A 22,981-nucleotide genomic window follows, 5' to 3' on the forward strand; every position below is an offset into this window, starting at 1 on the left:
CAAAGCCTCCACATCAGTGCTCCTTTCAGACAATTTGTATAATGGATGACACTTTAGGAACCAATAAACATATTACCAGTCTATGTAACTATTTTTTTTTTCATTCAGTCCCACAATGTTGATGCTAAAGGGATTTTGAGATTAGCCAACTTCAGCCTTCACACTTATGAAAGCAGAATGAGGCAACATTAAATAAATGCCTTGTCTGAGGCCACCAGTTTGTAGCCAGCAAAACCAGTGGGAAATCACAGATCTCCTGGAAGTCATTTGCATGCCTGAGTCTGGGACCCATACAGACTCAGTTCAATTCATGAAAATAAGCATCAAAAGAGCTACAGGACATGACAGACAGTATAAAAAGGGAGGCACTCCTGGTCCCTGCCCTCCCTCACCCCCCACCTCCTACCCTAAAACTTGACTTTATGAAGCTTTCCCAGGGAAGCGTGTTCAGAAAGGAGAGATGTCATACATATGGTCGAGTCCCCTATACCCAGACAATCATCTGCAGATGGAAACTATGGACAAAGGAAAAAAAATGACTGTACTACAGATAATTGAATTCTTCTATTTTCTAAACAATCCAATACAACAATTGCTGACAGCATCTGTGTTGTATCAGTACCTGGAGTGACCTAGAGATGATTTAAAGTGTGCAGAAGGAACTACAAAAGGCAACTGGAAAGTTCTGGGCCTTCTTATGTAAGTGACTTCTGCATCACAGATTCTAGGACCCACAGCAGGTCCTGGACCCGTCATCCCTTCACCGTGGTACTTACATAGACGCGAAAGTGATTAAACATTATGAACGCTTCAGAAGAAGAGCAGTCTCGAGATCTCAGTTCTGGCCAGAGCTGAACAGTGCATCCCGCTTAGCTGAGACAGCTTAGGGAGGAGTCTTCTTTTGCTGAATAGACTAGAAGGAACCAGGTTAACCTGACAATTCTCCAATTGGCTTCCTAGTCAGCCACGCCAAGGTTTGGCTTCATGCAGGCTGAATATCCTTTTTCTGAAATTCCTGGCCACAGAAATGTTTTGGATTTTTAAAAATACTGGCTACACACACAAAACTGCTTTGGGCAAGAACCTAAGCTGGAACATAAAATCTATTTAGTTTCATATATATCTGATATACGAAACCTGCAGGTAATGTTTTTATTCGGTTTGACTTTCATTTAGACGGCGACCCACTGTGAGATCGGGTGTGAAATTCTTCATGTGTGCTGTCACGTCAAGCACGCAAAAAATTTCAGACTGTGGAGCATTTTTAAATCTTCCACTTCTGGATTCTAGACACCAGCCTATGCGGAGCTTGCTGACATGCAGAGGCATGGAAAAGGGACTCCTATTACAGACACCTGGGGAACGCTTCTGAAAAGACAGTTTTAGAAAAATCCTCTTGCAAGCTGGGGCGCCAAGTCCTCCTTCATCCTGGGAGAATGTGTTTCTCCTTTTCTGTAGAGATGACTATTTTGACAGGAGTCAGGTAGGGATAAGAAGCGCTTTAATCCCCATGGACTTGACAGCTCATTGAGTAAGATGCAATAATCCCGCGGAGGAAAGAACAGAAAGATTGAAGCAATCAGAACAGTGAGGAAGAGGGTCTGCATGTCTTACAACTGGAGGCACAGAGTCAACTCCACACAATGCAACACACCACACATACACAAACACACACACACACACACACACACACTCACACACGAAGCAAGCATCACAGTGATCCACTTTGCTTGGTCCAGTGGAGCCTTTTTTGACTTTAGCCCAGTGAATCCACTGAACATGGATCTTTCAGTGGTAGCTGGGAGGGGAGGGGTGGAAAGTAAGAAAAGGAGAGGGAGGATGTCCTGCCATTGGCTAGATCTGGGGAGGGGTTCAAAGTTTACTGCATGTATTGTCCTTAGCTCGTGTCATAGTTTGAGCAGGACCCCTGGGCCCAGATCTGCCCGTCATAATGTTCTTCTTGTAGGTTTCTAGGACTCTCTGGATCCTTCTATTTCTCCATTCTTCCATGATTCTCTCACCTAAAGTTGCAATAGGATGTCCTCCTCTCTGACCCACTTTCCAGGTAAATGAAGACTTTCATGGGACATGCCCCTTGGGCTAGTGTCCAGATATAAGTGAGTATATACCATTTGACTCTTTCTGCTTCTGGGTTAACTCACTAATTATGATTATTTCTAGTTCAATCCATTTGTCCACAAATTTCGGGAATTCCTTGTTTTTAATAGCTGAGTAGTATTCCATAGTGTAAATGTACCACAGTTTCTTTATCCATTCTTCTACTGAGGGACACTTAGGCTGTTTCCATGTTCTGGCTATAATGAATAAGGCAGCTATGACAGGACATTCTCCACAGTCGAGTGGAGAGTGGGGACTGACTTTCACATGAACTCTGATGCCCCATATTTGACCATGTCCCCTGGATGGGGAGGCCTGGTAGCACTCAGAGGAAGGATAGCAGGCTACCAAGAAGAGACTTGATACCCTATGAGCATATACAGGGGGAGAAGGTGCCCCTCAGTCACAGTCATAGGGGACGGGAATAGGGGGAAAAACAGGAGGGAGGGAGGAATGGGAGGATACATGGGATGGGATAACAATTGAGATGTAATATAAATAAATTAATAAAATACTTTTAAAAAAAAGAAATGGAGAGGGAGAGAAAGCAATGCCAACCAGGGGGAGCAGAGAAACCACGGCAGCGTCAGCTTCACACACTCTGAAGGAAGGGACCACATCAGATAGACCCTCCAGCTGTCCTGTCCCCAATTCCAAATGGCAAGGAGCCCGTGTTACCTTTCCTCTAGCACAGCACCCAGAGCACACCGCCTGGGCTTGCGGCACCCCTTTGAACTAGCTGTAGCTATGCGCATTCTCTAAGCCAGTGGTTCTCAGTCTTTCTGATGCTGTGGCCCTTTAATTCAGTTCTTCATGTGGTGGTGAGCACTGCCCCCCCCCCCCCCCCCCCCGCCAACCATAGAATTATTTTTGTTGCTACTTTGCATTCGCATCTGTAATTTTGCTACTGTTAGAGATCATAATGTTAACATCCGCATTTTCTGCTAGTCTTAGGCTACCCCTGTGAAGGGGTCATTTGACCCCCCCCCAAGAGGTCGCAGCCCCCAGGTTGAGAACCAGTGCTCTAAGCAATGAGCCCATTATTTTTATAAGCAAGCAAGAATGTGAGAGAAGACGGAATATGAGGAAAACGTGGAGGCAGATTTCAATATTTGGATTTTAAGGGACACTGAGGCTACTTGTGCTGAATGGAGTCTCTGTGATCATGACTCCTAAAGGCAATTAAGCTGCAGAAAACTCTAAAAGCCTCAGGAGGTCTATGACCCAAACTTTTTCCGTGTCCCATATCAAGTTACTTAGCCAACATCTACTCGTCCACACATTAAATTGTAACCACTCTCTGCCTGGTATCATCAGGAGAGGAAACACGGGTCCACAGAGGTTGGTTATACAACTTAAGTGGTATTTTTTGGCTTCCAGCCTACCTGAGAAAACTGGGGAGCCCCAGGTTCAGGGACAGACCCTGCCTCAAAGGAATGAAAGAGGAGGACACCAGATACCTCCTGGCTTTTGCACGCACATAAAATAAATCTTTCTCAAAAAGTGAAAATTCAATATGCCACATAAAACTGGCCACCTTAACCTGTCCAAGTGCACAATTCCAAGGCCTTAGGACCTTAGCTCTGAATACCAACCGCCTTTGCCCTGCAGAACTTCTCATCCGGCAAAACCTAAGCATGGTGTCATTTAAATACCTCCCATCCCTACTCTCTTTATCCCTGGCAACCTTCCCATGTCGAAGCACTATTTCAGCATTTTAGGAGCCTCATCTAAATAAAATTATTTGGTATTAATCTCATGATTGGCTTATTTCACCTGATACAATGTCTTCAAGATTCATTCACACTGTACCACGTTGTCAAAATCAGTTTATTAAAGGCTGATCGATAGGCTATTACCTGCACACATCACATTTTGTTCCCTCATTATTAGTGCATCCTTGGGTTGCTTCTGCCTGGTAGCTATGGTGATTGATTGGGTTGTTTTGTGTACAGACAGCTTTTCAAGCCTCTGCTTTGATTTCATTGGAGTGCATCCTGGGACTTACCACTGTGCCTACCTTCCGCCAGCCACGCAGTCCCACATCGTGACCGACAATACCCGTGGCTCTCATTCCTCAGTCTGCCGTGTGATGTCAGTGTCACTAGAGTGGTGGCCAGCGTTTCATGTGCTTAATGGCTGCTGGAACATTTTTGAAAGAGAAATGCCTATTTTCTATCCATTGACCCTTTCCCAATTTTCAGTTGGGTTTTACACTTTGTTATGGCGGGGTCTGAGGGTCTTTATGTTTTTGAAACAGTGCTCCCTTTAGAGATAAGTGATTTGGGAGTCCTTTCCCCTGGTTCAGGCTGCCTTCTCACTTTGCCGGCCATGACCTTTGAGGCAAGAGTTTCTAGTTACACTAAGGTCTAATCTATCCACTTCTTTTGTGACCTGTGCTTTGGTGTGACATCCATGAAAACACTCCCAGCTCAATAAGAAGCATTCATCTCTCCCAGAACTTTGACAACTGTAGTGTTATGCTCAGTCACCAGTCTACACCTGGAGTGCCTGTCTGCAGCTGACACTCAGCAAAGACAGAACTTGCTCCTTTTATCTGTAGACACCAGCTTTCCTAAGACCATTTGGTGAAAAGACTGTCTTTTTGGCTCCACTGTGTGGTCCTGATCCTCACTGAAAAATTAACTTGAATACTTTTTTTTTAATCTAAATTCTTTTTTTTTTTTTTCTGTTAATTTAAAGGCTCTTTTTTGTTTGTTTGTTTAACACCAGGGGTCTCTGATAAGCATAATAGATAGTATGCATCCTTTATGGCAACAAAATCTTCTGGACCTTTGCGTCTAAATAGAAACAGCCCAGTACACATCTGTGACTCTCTTGGAAGAGGCTGAATTTGGAATAAATCAACAAGTTACAAAAGTGACCAGGTTGGAGCTCACAGTTCTCAGGCTCACTCTATGAAGGGCCAGGCCCAGAAACATGCAGTCAACACCCTAGAGTAAGATGGACTATGCACCCATTCTGAAGGGCAAGAGAAACACTCTAAGAGGCTTTTTTGGGGGGGCTGGGGGGGGGGGAGTAAGAGGCATGTTTGTCTTAAGTACCATCAGTCCAAGGCAAAAACGACAAGTAGAATTTCTTAAAGATTTTATTATTGTTTTAAAGTATGTATCTTTGTGTGTAGCATTGGTATGTGAGTGCGGTGCCTGCAGAGGCCAGAAGAAGGCATCTGATTGCCTGGAGATGGAATTACAGGCCATTAACAGCCATTCAATCTGCGTCCTGAGACCCAAACTCAGGTCCTCTGCAAGAGCAGAACTACTCTAAACCACTGAGCCATCTGGTCAGCTTTAGCAGAAATAATCTTTCAGGTTTTTTGTTTGTTTGTTTGTTTTTGTTTTTGCTTGACACATTTCAAGTGCCTCAAGAGTGAAGCCTTTTACAGCCCACAGTCCAGTAGTTCTTAGTCTGTCCCCATGTTGGCAGTCTACTTTAGAAGTGGTACCCCATTCCCACTAGCAGCTATTCTTCCAAAACCTGATCTACTTCCTGTCTCTGTGGCTTTTCCTGCCCTGGGCATGCCATGTAAATGAAGCCATGAGGGGTGGTTCTCTGTGCGGACTGCTTTACGCAGCATCCAGGATCCGCCCACACAGTGGTATGAACTATGCTGTTCAGATAGTCCACATTTTGTTAATCAAACTCAGTACCTCGTGGACATTTTTTTTTTTTTATCATGAAGCTGCTATCAGTATCCACATTCAAGCCCTTGTGTGGATACCATTTGTATTTTAAAAGAACACAGGCTGGGTGTGGTGGCACACGCCTTTAATCCCAGCACTTGGGAGGCGGATCTCTGTGAGTTGTGAGTTCGAGGCCAGCCTGGCCTACAAAGTAAGTCCAGGACAATCATGGCTACTCAGAGAAACCATGTCTTGGGAAAAAAAAAAAAAAAAGAACACAGTTAGAGATGAAGTTACTTGCTTTGAAAAGCATAGGTTTCCAACAGTAGTAAGGTTAAGCTAACAAAGGTTGAAATACATCTTAGAGACCTTGTAGCTTCCATGATCTCATTCCCCAAATATTAAATCTCTGATTTGGGGTACAGTAGAGAACAGGATATACAAGGTCAACTTACAAAGTAGAGAGGCATCAAGGAGACTGCAAATTAAGCAAAGCCATAGAGGGAAAACCTATAAACACAACCGTGAGGGAGTAAAACAGTAATTAGAAGAGAGCTGAACACACAGTTGTGGTAAAAAGGGAAATACACATTATAATTCTCTTAGAAAAGCCTAAGTCCCTCAAGCAAATTTATATGTGTAGTGTTATGTATATGTAAACATGGGTGTGTAGCATGTGTGTGCCAGTATGCTTGCCCACAGGTGTGCGCTCAGAGACCAGGCGTTGACGGTGGGCAAAAGTTTCACCATCAAGGTTTACCCTGTGCTTGGAGACAAAGTCTGTCCCTGGATCTCATCAATTCATCTGGGCTGGCCAAGGAAGTGCAGAGATTCATTTGTCCCAGCAATCCCCCTGCACTGGGATTATCACAGAGGCGTAATAGCTCATCCAGCTTGTATGCGGGTGCCACGGACTAGAACCCAGGTCCTCATGTTTATGTGGCAGGCCCTGCATGCCTAAGTCATCTTCCCAGGTCCCCACATTTTGACATACAGTTGGAAGGGCCAAGAGGCTTCCCCCTCATTTTATGTTTGAAGGCAACTTCAGTTTGATAAATGAAGAATTATGTTTCTCTTACACACACACACACACACACACACACACACACACACACACACACACACACACACGACCCTTGACTAAGCCCAGCATCTAGTATCCGTTACACTATCGTTTTTTCAATCTAGTCCTCATTCGGTTAAGCTTTGGCCCTCTTCTTTTGTCATCAAAAGAAATACAGAACAGCTGTGGCCAATATGCATTTCTTATTAACAATAATAACTTATCGCTCCACATTTTTCCACACTGAGTTCAAGTTTTGCTTGGCCTGGAAGCCTTGTTTTTCCCAACTTTTAACCATCTTACTGCCTTCTTCATGTCTCCCATACCTCCTCTGCTTGTGGAAGCTAAGAGTAGAGTCTTAATGTTCCTAAGGCAAAAATAGGAACTTAGTATAGAAGTGTGGTTTCTGACTTCATCTTTATACGAACAAGATGAATGCCTGAGCCAGTCCCAAAAGGACCAAGTGACAGGCTACTAAACTCACTGGGTACTGCATTTGGTAGGGCTGGGGGGCAGGGGGTGGGAGGTAGGGGTGACGATGATGCCTGTATCAGATAAACCCAAACTGTACATCTCCTAAGCCTATATTTGTTATTACTGTCCTCACAAAGAAGAAAAAGTATTGTCTGGCAGTCCCTACCCTCTGCTCTTGACACCACTTCCTACTTTGTTTTCAATCACATCTCTAAGCAGTCATTTGACCACTGTCCCCCTCATGCCCCAACCTAGGCATCTACTGGTTCATACCTCACCGATCATTAAACATATTAAACAAGTCCATTTTTTAGTTCTGGTCACTTCTGAACATGCACTGACATAACCCCTTTCTCCCCGCTCTCCCTGACCACAATCCCTAAGCAAACATGCCACCAGTGTGCTCCAAAGAGGTGGCCCCAGGGGAGCTGCGCCGTGAGAAGCAATCATTCCTTCCAAGTCTGACAAAGGTCCTCAAATCAAACCGGAGGGCATTTTTCACTTTCAGTCTGTGGTTGCCAGTTCATCACTCAGAGGCTGCATTATCCAGGCATGATTTGCTCTCTCACACCCACAGGCTGCTACCTCCTAGCCTGCAGGGTATTTCCAGATTAACTCTGAGCTCTTCACCGTCAGATTTTCTTCCAGGCCCTACAATGCGTGCTTCAGAAGCCATCCTCTTACTCACGTGCCGTCCCCATGCCATACCTGTCTTTTCTAAGTTGTATGTTCTCTCTGCAACTTGTGCCCTATGAGGCCACCATTCAGAACCAGAGTCAGCAGCCTGACAGACAATCCATCGGTATCTGTGGATTCTCATAATAAGTTATCTTTTAAAACAACCTTCAGCCAAGCGCGGTGGCGCACACCTGGAATCCCAGCATTCAGGGAGCAGAGGCAGGTGGATCTCTGTGAGTTCAAGGCCAGCCTGGTCTACAAAGTGAGTCCAGGATAGCCAAGATTACACAGAGAAAGTCTGTCTCAAAAAAAAAAGGGAGGGGGGGAGTGGGCTGGAGAGATGGCTCAGAGGTTAAGAGCACTGTCTGATCTTCCAGAGGTCCTGAGTTCAATTTCTAGCAGCCACATGGTGGCTCACAACCATCTATAGTGTGATCTGATGCCTTCTCCTGGCGTGCAGGTGTACATGCAGGCAGAACAGAACACTATATACATAATAATAAATAAATAAATAATAAAAATATCACCATTTAATTCACTCTTCCACGTCCCACTCAGCACTCTCAGACCCCTTTAAAACCAGAAATTTTGCAACCCATTGAAGCCATCTAAAAACCAATTTCCTCCTCTACTCTATGGAGAAAAGGTTCCCCTGTGCTGTGCTGTGCTGTGCCGTTGGTGGATGCAGAGTGCTGCCTTAATGTGTGCTCAAGTCTCTCCTCGCTTCCTTTCCCATTGGAGCAGCTGACTCTCCATGCTCTGTGCTTGCGTGACTTCCTGCCGCTCCTCTGCCTTGGGGCAGCCTTCATACTTTCCCCCAGTCAGCTCTTTGTTCAGGCTGCTGGCTTCCCTCCTACCTTCCCTACCTTAATTAGAATAGTCTTTTCTTGTTCCCCCCCACCCCCCCCCGAACTGGAATTTCATTAAGGCACCATCTGTACCACTGGATCCCCCATGTCTTTTTCTATCCAATCTCGGCATTGACGGCTTCCCCTTAAAACACCTAAGAGCCACTTTCATCAATTCAACTGGTGAGTACTGCTGACTCAGAGCCTCTGCAGAGCCCAGGAAACACTAACATACTTGGCAATAAAATACTTACCGAGCCCCTGCATTTCTAATATTGAATTTGAGATAACATAGCATCCTGGCTGCTGCTTTTTGTTTTTTTCCTTTAAAATGCTTCTATTAAGGCAGGGGGCGCTCCTAAATATGCAAGCAGAGCATTTGTTCTGTGCCGCACAAGGTCCTAGGTTCAAGCCCCAGCACCCCAAGGGTATTTGATGCTGGAAGGCACAGGAGGAGATGAGGATCCTGATGCGGCCCAACTTTAAAGATTCACCACATGTGCAAGAAGCCTGCTCGGCAGGCTCTCACACGTGAGAGATTACATCACAAGTGCTTGCAAGGGTTCCCTTTGCTTTGTCTAAATTCTTATTCTCCCGCAAACTGTCTGTGTGGTGACGTCCTGCCATCTCTTCTGAAAGGTGAAAACAGACTTTAACACAGACTGTGTAAGTCCCTGCCTAGTCTTAAACAGACCACACTTGTGAGTTCTTAGGTAAGTTTTGCATCAATAACTCACAAATTGGGCTTTCTTTGTCATCTTTCCTCCTTCCTGTCGCATATGCAAACCCCGCCTCCATAGTGTTTTCCCTTATACTTTTCTCATTACGATCTCTTTGCTAAACCCCTTCATATTCCTTAAGACCCCCCTTCAGATTCAATGGAACTAAACCTTATAGAGTGTCTGTATCAGGAGACTGGCACAATATCAGGCATACAGTTATGATTTTGTCTCCATAAAATTAAATCCGATAAGACATTTATCCTCAGTTCTACTTAAGTGATAACATCCAGACTCAAGGCAGCTCCACAACTTTTGCTTTACTAAATACCCAATTTCCCTAGGTCTAAAAGACTGGTGAAAGGCACATACACTGAATGGCAACCTGCTTTTCCCTCTCAGTTCCAGGACAAAGGGAATATATACACATCTGTGCTCAAAGAAAAAAAACCTTTCACTTAAATATGTGCTAATAACTCATATCCCTCCCCCAAATACCAAGAATAACAAGAAATACTTACTCGTTATCACTCCCTACCGATGGAGGGTTAGTTTTAGGACCCACACACCCCTGTAGCAACTAAAACCAGAGGATGCTTAACTCTCTTATCAGAGATGTTATAGATGCAAAAACAAAATAATACAAAACAAAAAAACAAAAGAAGCCTAGAAGCACCCTCCTACACGCACATAAATCCTGTCTAGAGCTTTATAGTAACAAATACAGTAAATGTCCTACTCTATCGCTTAAGGAATAATGACAAGGTTGTCGTGGGTGGAGGGGGGTCAGGTTGCCTGTTTTCAACAGAGACAAATTTTTATTTCTAAATATTTTTAATGAGTCCCAAGCTGGTTAAATGCATAGACGTGGGATTCATAGATATGGAAAGTCAACTCTGTCTTTCTATATATCTTTTTCTCTAATTACAATTATAATGGACAACAGGTGACAGATAGATATAGAAACAGCTGATAGGTAACTGAAAGGCTATAATATAAATAGAGTATTGTACAATTAAGAAAGTTACCTGTCGAGTACATAAAATGGCGGTATCATTTTTTAGAATTGGAACATTTTCTTTTTTCTAAGGTTTATTTATTTATTTTTATGTATATAGCACTCTGCATGCAGCCCAGAAGAGGGCATCAGATCACTTTATCAGATCACCATGTGGTTGCTGGGAACTGAACTCAGGACCTTTGGAAGAGCAGCCAGTGCTCTTAACCTCTGAGCCATCTCTCCAGTCCTGGAACAATCCTTTCAGCTGGATAGGGAATCTTAGTCCATGGTGGAAAATCAGATAATAAATTAGGAATTCCAGCTAACACAGTAGTGTCACCAGTATCCAGTTCAGTGGATGGACTCCTGTGGGTCCTAAAAGAAGGTATAAACAGGAAAAATAAATGTGAGTTTCAAAAGGTCTGAGATAAAGGTCTATATTGGCCATGTTGCTTGTAAGAGCACTCTGGGCCAGACAAGAACACTGTTCTGATCATTTGAAAACTCACACTTATTTTAAGGAAATGAAAGGCAAACACATCCCAATCTCTAGCACTAAATGGCCTGGGTTCCAGTTTAGAAGTCACATGGTCACACACAGAGCTACAGCAGTCACCTCTAACCTCTGAAAGAAGGAATTTTCATGATTGTAGGAGCTAGAGAAAGGGCGCTGTTCCCAGAAGGGGGCACATGAAAGCTCACACACTGTCCCTGTTGGATGTTTGTCCACTTGACACAGCTTATAGTCAGTCATCTGGGAAGAGGGAATCTTAATTGAGAAATGCCTCCATCAGATTGACTGTAGTCAAGACTTGAGGGTGGGTGGGGGGAGGGTGAAGGAATTTTCTTGATTGATTGATATAGAAAGACACATAGGCTGTGCCACAACTGGGGTGGCAGGCTCAGGTTCTGTAAGATGGCATGCTGAGCAGTCCACGAACAGCAAGCCAGTAAGGCAGTGCTCCTCCATGTCCTCTGCTGCAGTTCCTGCCTCCAGGCTTTGTATTGGGTTCCTGCCCTGGGTGATAAACTTTGATGTGGAAGCATAGGCTAAAACAAACCTATTCCTCTCCTGGCTGCCTTTGGTCACAGCAGTAGAAACACTAAGTAAGACACATACTCTCCAGATTTAGTTTGACTCCAGGCTCTGCCATTTTGTCAGCTGCCGTCCTGGGCTAGTTACATAAACATTGCTTCTCTATTTCCCTGATAGTAAATGGAAGTAAGAATAAAATTTCATCTCTGTGAGTTCGAGGCCAACTTGGTCTACAGAGTGATCAGGGGTACACAGAGAAACCCTGTCTCGAAAGAAAGAAAGAAAGAAAGAAAGAAAGAAAGAAAGAAAGAAAGAAGGAAGGAAGGAAGGAAGGAACAGGAAGAAAACTACAGTTTTGAAAGAGTATTAGACAGTCATTGCCATATGTAAGCAGGTAGGACTCAATGAATTGTTCCCTTAAGTGAATATCAAAAGGTGAGTTCCGTCAATTAATAAAACAGCAAAACCTCATTAATTACTAATGGAGTCTGGAGTATAGCCCAGCACTGCAGTTTGTCTACTATGCATAAACCACGGGGTTCAAAGCCAAAGACTGTAATAGTAATCATAGTAGCAGTAGTAGTAGTAATAGTAGTCATAGTTAGCAGCAGCAGCAATAATAATAATAATAATAATAATAATAATAATAATGTTATTATTAAATATATTTTATTAATTTATTCATATTACATCTCAATGGTTATCCCATCCCTTGTATCTTCCCCTTCCTCCTTCCCTCCCATTTTCCCCTTACTCCTTTCCCCTATGACTGTGACTGAGGGGGACCTCTTCCCCCTGTAGTTATTATTATTATTAATGGTAAAAGAAAAACTAATATGTGACAATGTTTGGACAATTTCACAGGTATATGGGACATTAACACTGCCTTTCAAAACCCTAGGCATAGGTAAAGCATGGCTGGAAGCAGAATGGTGTCTGGGTGGTATGTAGGAAACAGAAAGACATAAACTGGCTGATGGTTTGTGAATGTTGCTCTATGAGTTCAGCAGAGAAAGAAGACAGAGCGCCCCCTGCGTTGAGAGTGTGTTCTGCACTCATTTTGGCTTTGCTCTCACTGAGTTATTGCTTCTTGTTGTTTTCAAATGACAGCCGAAAACATTTGGTTTTGATTTACTTTCTGGATGGTCAGCTGGGCCATAGTCACTGCTCTTGCGGTGTGACAAGACACCATGACCAAGACAACTCTTATAAGAAAAAGCATTTAATCGGGGGTTTCCTTTTTCATTACAGGAACAAGGAAGTGGCAAGCCATTAGTAGACAGCCCGTTTAGAAAACGTAATTGTTTTGAGATACCATGGCTGCAACTGCTAATCTTTGTTGCCAACTTGACACCTCTAGGAAGAGGGATCCCTGATTAAGGAATTACTCCAGAAGAGTGGTCTGTGCGGCTTTTTCTTGATTGGCAAATGATGTCAAAGGGCCCAGGTCCTGTGAATGCTGTTAGCCCTGAGCAGGTGGTATTGGCTAAAGCAGAAGTTCCTAATGCAACCAGCTAGAGTGGACAAGTGACAATCAGTGTGTATTCCACTTCCCATAACCTCAACTCATCCTCTGAACTCTGGATTTGAGCAAAAAGGACTCCAAGGCTAGTACAGTAGACTGACGACCGAAGAACACAAAAGTATACAAGAAAATGGCCCTTGGTACAAAGGACATAAAGCACTGAATCTGCGTTTATGACAACAGGCCAAGGTGATTTCTTCATTTTCTTCCTCTCCTGGTCCCTCTGACACAGATATGTCTACTCATCTATATGCACTCTTGTGCAAAGTGCATGACCTTGAGAGACCCTCCCCACACCCTTATAGCTTTTACAGCTCACCATCTTCTCTCTGTTTTCTATAGCCTGCACCTGGAGCATAGTGTTCCCAAATATTACAGCTAGCCCAGACACACGTGCTATGCAGTACAAGGTCAACCGGTGCTTTCTCCTTATGCTTTCATGAGAGGTAGAAGAGATCCCAACCTCTACGGTGGAGAAAGGCGGCTGTGAGGAGGCCAACGGCTATACAGGCTTATGAATCGGCTGAGCTCTCGCTTAAGAGCTGTGTTCTTTCTGGAACGAAGGGGACGGAAGAGCAAGGACCAAGATACCTTCTCTGTCACATGCTGGCAGAGACTGTACACATACTCTCTTCTCATGTCACTTGTATGAATGAGTGACTCTATCTATACCTCCCGTCACTGAGACAGCTGACTGTTGCAGCTCTCCTCCTTGCAGTCAGAGCCAAGCTCCCTCCCTGCAAGGACAAGGAAAATCCCTAACACAAAAACAGCCACCGAAGAGTTTGCGGAACATTGCCTATAACGAAGAAGGCTTAACTGACGACAAGCCAAAATTCGGAGCTTCAGTTCAAATGTATTGTTTATATCCTGGTGGCCTGGGTATTGGTCCTAGGTTGAAAATGGTAGAACCCGACCAATGCCGTGGCAGCCACCTGCTTAGACCTCTTCAGACGCAAGCTCTACACACCTAGTTTCTGAAAAGTCAGGTTTCTGATCACCCTAAGGACAGCAGGGCTCTTCCAAGGAGAAGCAAGTATAAACAATGTTGTAAAAACATGACAATCTTGGGCTCCTAGCCAAGAATTTAGCCGAGAGGAGTGCAGGTCTGCAAGACTTGACATGACCGGCGTACAGCAAGTAGCAACAGTGCTTTTCTAAAGGACAGGGTCTGGGAGACTATAGGGAAATAACTGGAGAAGCAGGGTCACAAAACCACTAATGAGGCATGCAGGAGATAAACGTTTAAGTGTCCTTAATAAAACTCCCACCCTAGGCTCAACTTTTTTTTTTTTTTTTTTTTTTTTTTCCTGACACAGGGTTTCTCTCTGTTATCTTGGCTGTCCTGGACTTGTTTTGTAGTCCAGACTGGCCTTGAACTCACAGCAATCCACCTGCCTCTGCCTGTCAAGTGCTAGGATTAAAGGCATGCACCACCACTTCTGGCTTCTAGGCTCAACTTTTATGCCTACTTTTTTTTAATGCCTACTATATTTCCACCCAGTTCTTAGACTAAAATCTAACACTATTAATTTTTATTTTAGTAACTATTATAACACCTTTGATATTTAGAAACCTTTGTTCGTTATTTCAATATTAATTAGAGCACACTACATTTTAGGGATGCAAAGAAATACCAAAACCTCTTTCAACTTAAACCACACTGATGTGCACCATCATACACAGCATGGCCATTTCCTTCAACTGAAGTCCATCTGAGTTAAGGGCAGTCTTAATGCAACACAAATTTTTCTCCCAAAGAGAAAGACTCGATCAATATAATATCTGTTTCCGTCCTAGCCCAGCTGTTTGTCACAGTGACATTATAAACCAGATGGGATGCTAGTCGCCAAAACCCAAGGGCTGACTGACCTGGTTACAATGTGTACTTCACAAATAAGGGACTGTTAGCGCAGAGCAGAGGCCATTCAGAGGAACTGTAGTATACAGCAGGAGCTCTCTGGGCTCACTGTGGATTGCCATCAGGCTCTCTGCCAACGGGAAAACGGAGACCTGGGGAGGTGGCTCAGCGGGTGAAGTGCTGCTGTGTACACACGATACCTGAGCATAACTCTCTAGAACCCACATGGCAGAGCAATCCCAGTGCTTTCATGGTGAGATGAGAGGCAGTGTCAGGGCAAGCCCCAGGAGCCAACAGGCCAGCTAGCTTGCCAAATACAGTGGCATCCCCGCCCCCACAAGAAACTGTCTCAAACAAAGTGGGAGGTCAGGCCCAGAATCTGTGTTGTCCTCTAAACATGCCATGGCACTAGCATGATACACACATGAACATGTCTGCACACGTGCACATGCACACACACACACACACACACACACACACACACACACACACACACGACAAAAAGGAATGGAGCCATTTTGGGGCATCGCCTACAGCACAAAAAGGTGTCTTCAAACACTCAAGTTTTGCCTCTACCACGTGAGCTTCCTGCGTGTGCAGAAGAACATTCATGCATAAGTATATGTTAAAGTGACATCTCACTAACATTTTAGTCCATCGTTCAATAAGGTCCCCTTGGACCAGCAGAGGCCAAGTCTTTGAAGACACAACAGGGATGAAGGTAAGCACACTTCCTCAAATAAAAGACGGCACAGTCCCATAGAAACCTCACTGAACTGTTCCCCTGATCTTCCCTTAATACTCAGCCACAGATAGGTTGTAATGGAAGAGCTATGGCCTCCTCGTTTCAAGTCTGCTCCTATCTCCTCTGCACTGTGAACAGACAACGTCGCTGACCTTAGAAGTCTGAGGAGCCATCTGTCTGGCAACACCTGGCACAATTAGTTCTTTAGTGTGGCATGAGAGACACCCACTTACCTTGAGTACTTTGAAGGACAGCCAGCCAAAGGTGATTTGAGGACAGCTCTGGTTCATGTGCTCAAGCCTCTTATGGTGCCTAAGATGTCTGTCTAGAGCACAGTCACTTGGCCTAGTGCTCTATAGATCGCCTCTCTCTCCCCAGCACCCAGGAACCCTCATAGACCACTTGGGTTTCGCCAAGGATCACTCCATCCTTGAGACCAGATGTAGTCTAGCTTGGGGTGGACTCCTAACCTACTGGAGTTAAATTCCTGCGATGTAGTTCGCTCTTCTGCAGCACTTTTTAGAACAGCATTAAAATATGCAAAGTATAAAATTTACCATGTCAACCATTTTTCACTGGCAAAACCTTTCAGCTCCCAAAGCCGAGCCGAAACGCTTTCCCATCCAACAGCCCCTCATTGTGCCATTCTCAGCGCCTGGCACCAGCCCTTTGCTTCTGGTCTCTATGGATCTATGATTGCCTATAAATAGAATAACACATTGTCTTTCCTGTGACCGGCTTATTTCACTTAGCCTCCTGTCCCTATGGCTCGTCTGTGTTGTCTGTGTTGCCTGTGTTGCAGCATAGGCCAAGCTCTCCCTTCCACTACTGCCCACCCATTTGCACACCTACAGAACTCGGGTGTGGCGTCCACTACTCCACTCTCTTGACTGACGCTTCTCTGAACATAGGTATAGGAACATTCTGCTTCCAATTCTTTTTTCTTTTTTTTTTCCTGCTTCCAATTCTTTTTTCTTTTTTTTTTCCTGCTTCCAATTCTTTAGTGCATTCATGGTTAAGTGGAAAAGCAGAATCATGGGGCACATTTGTTCATTTGTTTTTATTTTCTTCTACTAGACTAGATGGTTGCTGTACTACTATAGGTGTTCCTAGTTAACTGATAAGGGTAAGAAAGATATCCGGTGCTGGAGCTGGTAGAGACCTCGATGTCAGTGGACTAGCGCATGGTGACCAGCGCCGAACACTGCTGCCCTAATTAGGGTTTCTTTCTTTCTTTCTTTCTTTCTTTCTTTCTTTCTTTCTTTCTTTCTTTCTTACTAAAGATTTACTTATTTATTATGTATGCAACATCCTGCCTGCATGTACACCTGCAGGCCAGAAGAGGGCACCAGATCTCATTATAGATGGTTACAAGCCGCCATGTGGTTGCTGGGATTTGAACTCAGGACCTCTGGAAGTGCAGATAGTGCTCTTAACCATTGAGTCATCTCTCCAGCCCCCTTAATTAGGATTTCTTTTCTTTTCTTTTCTTTTTTCATTTTTGTTTCTCCAAACAGGGTTTCTCTGTGTAGCCTTGGTTGTCCTGGACTAACTTTGTAGACCAGGCTGGCCTTGAATTCACAGAGATACGCCTGCCTCTGCCTCTGCCTTTGAGTGCTGGGATTAAAGACATGCAGCACCCTGCATGGCTTAATTAGCATGTCTATTGCTGCAATGAAACACCATGACCAAAAAGCAAATTGGGGAGGAAAGGTTTTATTTCACTTAGAGTTCCATATAACAGTTTATCAGCAAAAGCAGTGAGGGCAGAAACTCGCAAAGCAGGGCTGGAACCTGGAGTCAGGGACTGATGCAGAGGCCATGGAAGAGTGCTACTTACTGGCTCACTCCCCATGCCTTGCTCAGCCTGTTAGAACCCAGGGACAGCACCACCCACAATGGGCTAGGCCCTTCCCCATAAATCACTACTTAAGAAAATGCCCTACAGCCAGATCTTATGGAGGCATTTTCACATTTGAAGTTCCCTCCTTTCACACAACTCTAGCTTGAGTCAAGCTGATGTCATAATACTAGGCAGCACAGTGCTTTGTTTCTACATGGTAAAAATGATTACACCCCTGCCACCACCAGGCAGGTATGATGACCTGATAAAAGGACAGGAGCTGTGGTACTAAACAAAATGCCGGGAGGTAATATCTACAGTTTAATATGGGCTTCCTGAAAATCACACTTTAGCCAAAGAAGAATTGAATGCTCAAGCCAAGATAGGAGAAGTTTAAAAACTGACTTTGGGTCCCCCTTTGAAAACAGCCCGGCCAATCCAAGCTCCAGATTCTGAATTGTTCACAACAGACCAAAAAGAAAGCAATCAGCATCAAGCATACAATTTTTCTGTGTGATCAGTCATTCTGGGGCTGATTTGTGGCTGTGGGGTAGATAGGTAGCAATTTATTTTTCCTCTGCAGATCACCACGCATGAAGTATAATTACAGATTTCTTTGCCTTTTCAGTAGTGTGGAATTAAAAACATAACCTTCTTGGAGACTTGAAGTAAGCTGCATTCCTTCTTTATTTTCAGCTCCCAAATAAAAGTGTAATGGGTCCCAAGTAGTGTTTTGTATGAGATACAAGCTCACTCATTGCTGCCTTTACTTGGCAAAACCACCAGTTACACACTACCAAGGAGTTGCAGACACTCTAGGGTTTGATAAGCGTGATTATGCCACCTTTTCATTTTGTCACACTGTTGTATCATTAATCTGGGCTTTGGTTATCTCCTAGAAACACTCAGCTCAAACGCTCAGCTAACGAAGCTGGATATGTGCATTTACTTGCAGCAAAATTAATTTCAACAAATGCCAAGAGACTTACAGGGCTCTGGCAAAGGCTCAGGACTTTAATGTTGGCTTGTGGGAACTATAGTTTCTAGCCACAAAACATCAATCAAGGTCCCCTTTGTGTCTGGTTGCTGGGACTTTGTTCAGGGTACTAAGGCTCACCTGGTCTGCAGAACGGCCCGTGCAGGCCTCATGCCTTCCACTAAGGTCCCCTCCAACCCCTGAGTTTTATCTAAGCCTTGTCCTGGGCCTATGTGGCCTTAGGTTCTTCTGGACATTTCCTGATTTGTTTTCTACAAACCTACATCTTTTATGTCCCCCAACTCTAAAACAAGACCTCCATGAAGAAAAGCAAACAGGGTTCGGAAGACACTCAACAGATAAACACACTCACCACCAAGCCTGACGGCCAGAGCTCTATTCCAGAAACCCACACAAAAAAAGCCAGCCGAGGTCCCTCCTATCTATAATGCCAGCACCCTACCCTTGAGATGTGAGGGGACCAGCTAGCATGGCGTACACAGCTCAGCGGAAACAAGAGAACCTTGCCTTGACTAGGGGGAAGGAGAACCAGTTCTGCATTCCTGGAAGTTATCTTTGGACCTCCACATACATGTGGCATGGGCGTAAACACACACACACACACACACACACACACACACACACACACACACACACACACACACACAGTATATTTTTTAAAAAGCAAACATGGCAATATTTTATTACACCTGCTATCACCCCCTCTAACACTGTGTCCCTTGCATGCTCATGGCACATGAGAGCTGTGGATCTGAGTCACAGAATAGGATGCTATCTTTTCCATCATTACAATACACACTATATAATGAACACATATACACTGAAAAAAATCTTTTTCTAGAAAAGAGAGAAAAGGTTAACACTCCTTCCCCTCGTCTCACATGGTATGGATGGGTACCTGTGTCAGTTTGGTTGATGTGTGAGCCATGGTAGTCCAGAGAGACAGAACAATCAGGCAGAGACCACAGAAAAAGGGGATGGGGGCATAGCAAGTCACAGACAACCTAGCTGCAGAATCCCAGCTTCCTTAGGAGAAAACCTCTAGCCACTGACTGGCTAAGGTCCATCCACAGTATGGAGGGTGGAAGGGAAGCTGTTTTGCTCAAAATCTAAGCATCAGCCATCCAGAAAATGCCTTTACAAGCTGGCTCGGGTGGCACACGCGGGCAACCCTAACAAGGACCATCCGTGTGTTTGATGCCAGCTCGGGCTACACAGGGAGACCAGAAGACGGGTATTTCACCAAATACCTAAATGTCTGGCCAGGTTGACAAATGATAGCATCCAATATTTATTTTCTCTTGAGTTTATGTGGTTACATTTTTCAAGCAGCCATTAACTTACTAGTTCATAAATACGAATTTGTGCCTTTTGTCCTAGGAACACAGAGAACCGTAGGAGCAGAGAAAGCTTGAAGATCTTTAATCTACACATTAAAAACTAGACTCATATTATATACTAGGGCCAGTGCTTCCATGTTCTAATTGCATAGTGAACTTACATGTGTACTTAAAAAAAAAAAAAAAAAAAAGAATTCACAGTTGCAGTGTTCAAATGAAATTTCTTATTTCTTCACCAAAACTTACTGTCAATCCACCTTCCACAGCGAGAGTTTTCAGTCTCATCGTCCCTCTTCCGCGATAACCTCTCCCCTGAGGGTCCTTTCTTCAAAGGCGATAGTGTGGCTTGAGCTACAGCTCATATTAATATAATAATAAAATTGAACATATGCCTATGTTCAAAGCTCTTACCACAGAGCATGGCTTTATACAGATTTCAGTAGAAAGCATTTTTTTTTTTTTTTTTAAACTTCTACTACTTCTAGAAAAAGCCATTAAGCACTAGGGTCCCCAGTGTAAGAATCAGTGAGGCCATTGGATAAAGGACTCAGAAGGGACACTGTATAACATGACCTCTAGGGCGGGGCCTGTTGTGAGTGGAAGAGTCCTTGCACAGCACGAGCGCAGCCCCCCCCCCCCCCCGCGCATCCACAGTCCATCAGGCTCTCTCTCTCTAACTGGTGAGTGAGTGCTCACCAAAGAAACTGCCCCCGTGTATCTTTCCTCCTTTCGTTTTTCCTTGGTATTCTGGTTTCTTTGCTTTATTTGTCTATTTGTTTTCTCAACAGAGAAAGAATGAACGAAGGCATGGAGTTAGATGGGGGGAGGGGGGAGGTGGGAGGATCTGGGAGGAGGTGGAGGAAGGGAAACTGTGATCAGAATATATTATACGAAAATTTTTTATTTTCAATAAAAAAGAATAAAAGTAAATAAAATTGCTGTTTACAGGAATAGCAAAACCCAACCCCTAATAAAACATTTTGAAGCAGATATTTCATTAAAATGAGCCTCAAGGGGCACACACACACACACACACACACACACACACACACACACACACACACACACGAGCACACGCGCACAGACACAGATCTTGCACTGAAAAAAATATAAATGTGTGAAAATAAAATGATCCTTGAGGTGGCTGGGATTTTCACAGCGACAAACGTGAGCTGCCTCTGCCTAGGAGTCCACATGGCCAAATAGCTGAGCCTGCAGGTGGCTTAAGACACAAGTGTAACACTGTGTCACAAGAAACAAAGGTAGGAAGTATTGCCCGCGCGGGGGGGGGGGGGGGGGGGGGGGGGGGGTGCCCCAGTATATCTATTTCCCCAGAAAATATGTACATGCTACATGTTTCAGTTAAAGACACCACCACATCATTGTGAAAAACAATTTTGATTGTGATTTTCTGTGTTTTCCTCCTCTCTCCTAATTAAAGCTGGAAACCACTGGAACTTATTTCCTCCATTACTTCATCGTTAGTGTTATCAGCAAGTGCTGCATAAAGATGCTGTTTCATCAGCATTGGTACCTCAATCCTGGGATACAGGAGCAATATCATTTCCCACTCTCTAGGAGTGGTCCTCAGCCCCAAGCAGTGAATGCTGGTCCCTGGGCAGACATGCATGCATCAGTGGGCAGGGTAGAGAGCATTCTATTGAAAATAAAGCCACGCTCTGTGTGCTGGCGCACACCTTTAATCCCAGTACTCTGGATGGCAGAGGCAGATGGATCTCTGTAAGTTTGAGGCCAGCCTGGTCTACAAGTTAAGTTCCGGGACTATGTAGAGACCTTATGTCAAAAACGCCAAACCAAACCAAACCAAACCAAACCAAACCAAACCAAACAAGTAAACAAATCAAAACTAAAAAATAAGTGAAATCTCAGAGGGGGAGAAAAACTTCAGAGTTCTGTTAGTACTAGAAGCTGGAAGGTACCACAATTTGACTGTTTTTAACAAGAAAATAGTCTACACTATGATTTACAATAAACACAACAAAAGATACATGAACTTAGGAAGGGAGCGGGCATGTAAGGATAGCAAGAAATCTAACAAAAACACATCTGACCAAAAAAAAAAAAAAAAAAGCAGTTTACTGCATTTCTATTTTTCTGAGACACATTTTCTTGGTTTCTTCTCTTCAGTCAATGTATATACTTTGGGGCAATGAACTCGTGAGAGTCTACAGGCGAGCTTACATGTGGTGAGTCTGGCGTATGACCCTCCCTCACCAGCACACACATAGAGTGATTTATAATTCCACTGTTTCCCAGACTACACAATCTCACTGGCCTCTTAGATGCTCAGGATAAACATAACCTGATTTTTCCAACACATTTTACTAAAACTAAAAGGACCACACAGTGAGCATCTCTCTGTCACAGAGCCCACTTGAACACGCAGTTGTCTTTAAATTCATTCCCTTCACAGCCTTCGGAGAATTAGCGATTCTCTACGGAAGACCACAGAATGCTGGAACGGGAAGGGACGCAGACATCCAATAACTGGCTTGGAAATATATTATTATTTTAAAGTTTTACCCAGAAGGGCTTTACTCTGCTGATTAAAAAAAAAAAAAAAAAAAAAAAAAAAAGACACCTCTTTGTTGAAGAAAAGGGCAGGAGGCCCCAGGATGGTCTACAGGCTTGAAAGTGTCCGTCATCTAACCCTGAGGCATTTTATCAAGTCCTAAGCCACCAAAGTGCCAGCCTGTGGCCAGTGGGCTAGGAAATGTTCTATGGCCATCTTTGGGTTTGTGCCTAGCAGGGGCATGTCATGATGTAACAGTGTGGATGAATCAAGGATGGGAGGACTGGTTAACAAGTCAGTGTGTCCAGGATGATCAGAAGGTAGACAGCTTAGCATACTGAAACGTAAGGGCAGCTGCACTGTCCCACACACGGTGACAACTTACCCAGGTTTATCCAGGTCTTTACCAGTTTCAAAACAAAAAGACTCACCCCTCCTGTGACTTGCACTCCCCTCCCCCAGTGCCTGTATTAGTTACCTCTTGCTGCTATGATTAAAATACCAAGACAAAGGCAACTTGTAAAAGGAAGAGTTTATGCTCATGGCTACAGAGGGGG

The 22,981-nt window shown here is 44.1% G+C and overlaps 1 protein-coding gene across 10 annotated transcripts in view; it reads right to left on the bottom strand.

The window, feature by feature from the left end:
* Window positions 1-22,981, bottom strand: part of Kiaa1217 (KIAA1217 ortholog) — a 302,809-nt gene that overhangs the window by 185,265 nt on the left and 94,563 nt on the right. The gene's annotated exons all lie outside the window — the stretch shown is intronic.

This window comes from Acomys russatus, chromosome 9 (assembly GCF_903995435.1).
Source record: "Acomys russatus chromosome 9, mAcoRus1.1, whole genome shotgun sequence".
NCBI lineage: Eukaryota > Metazoa > Chordata > Mammalia > Rodentia > Muridae > Acomys > Acomys russatus.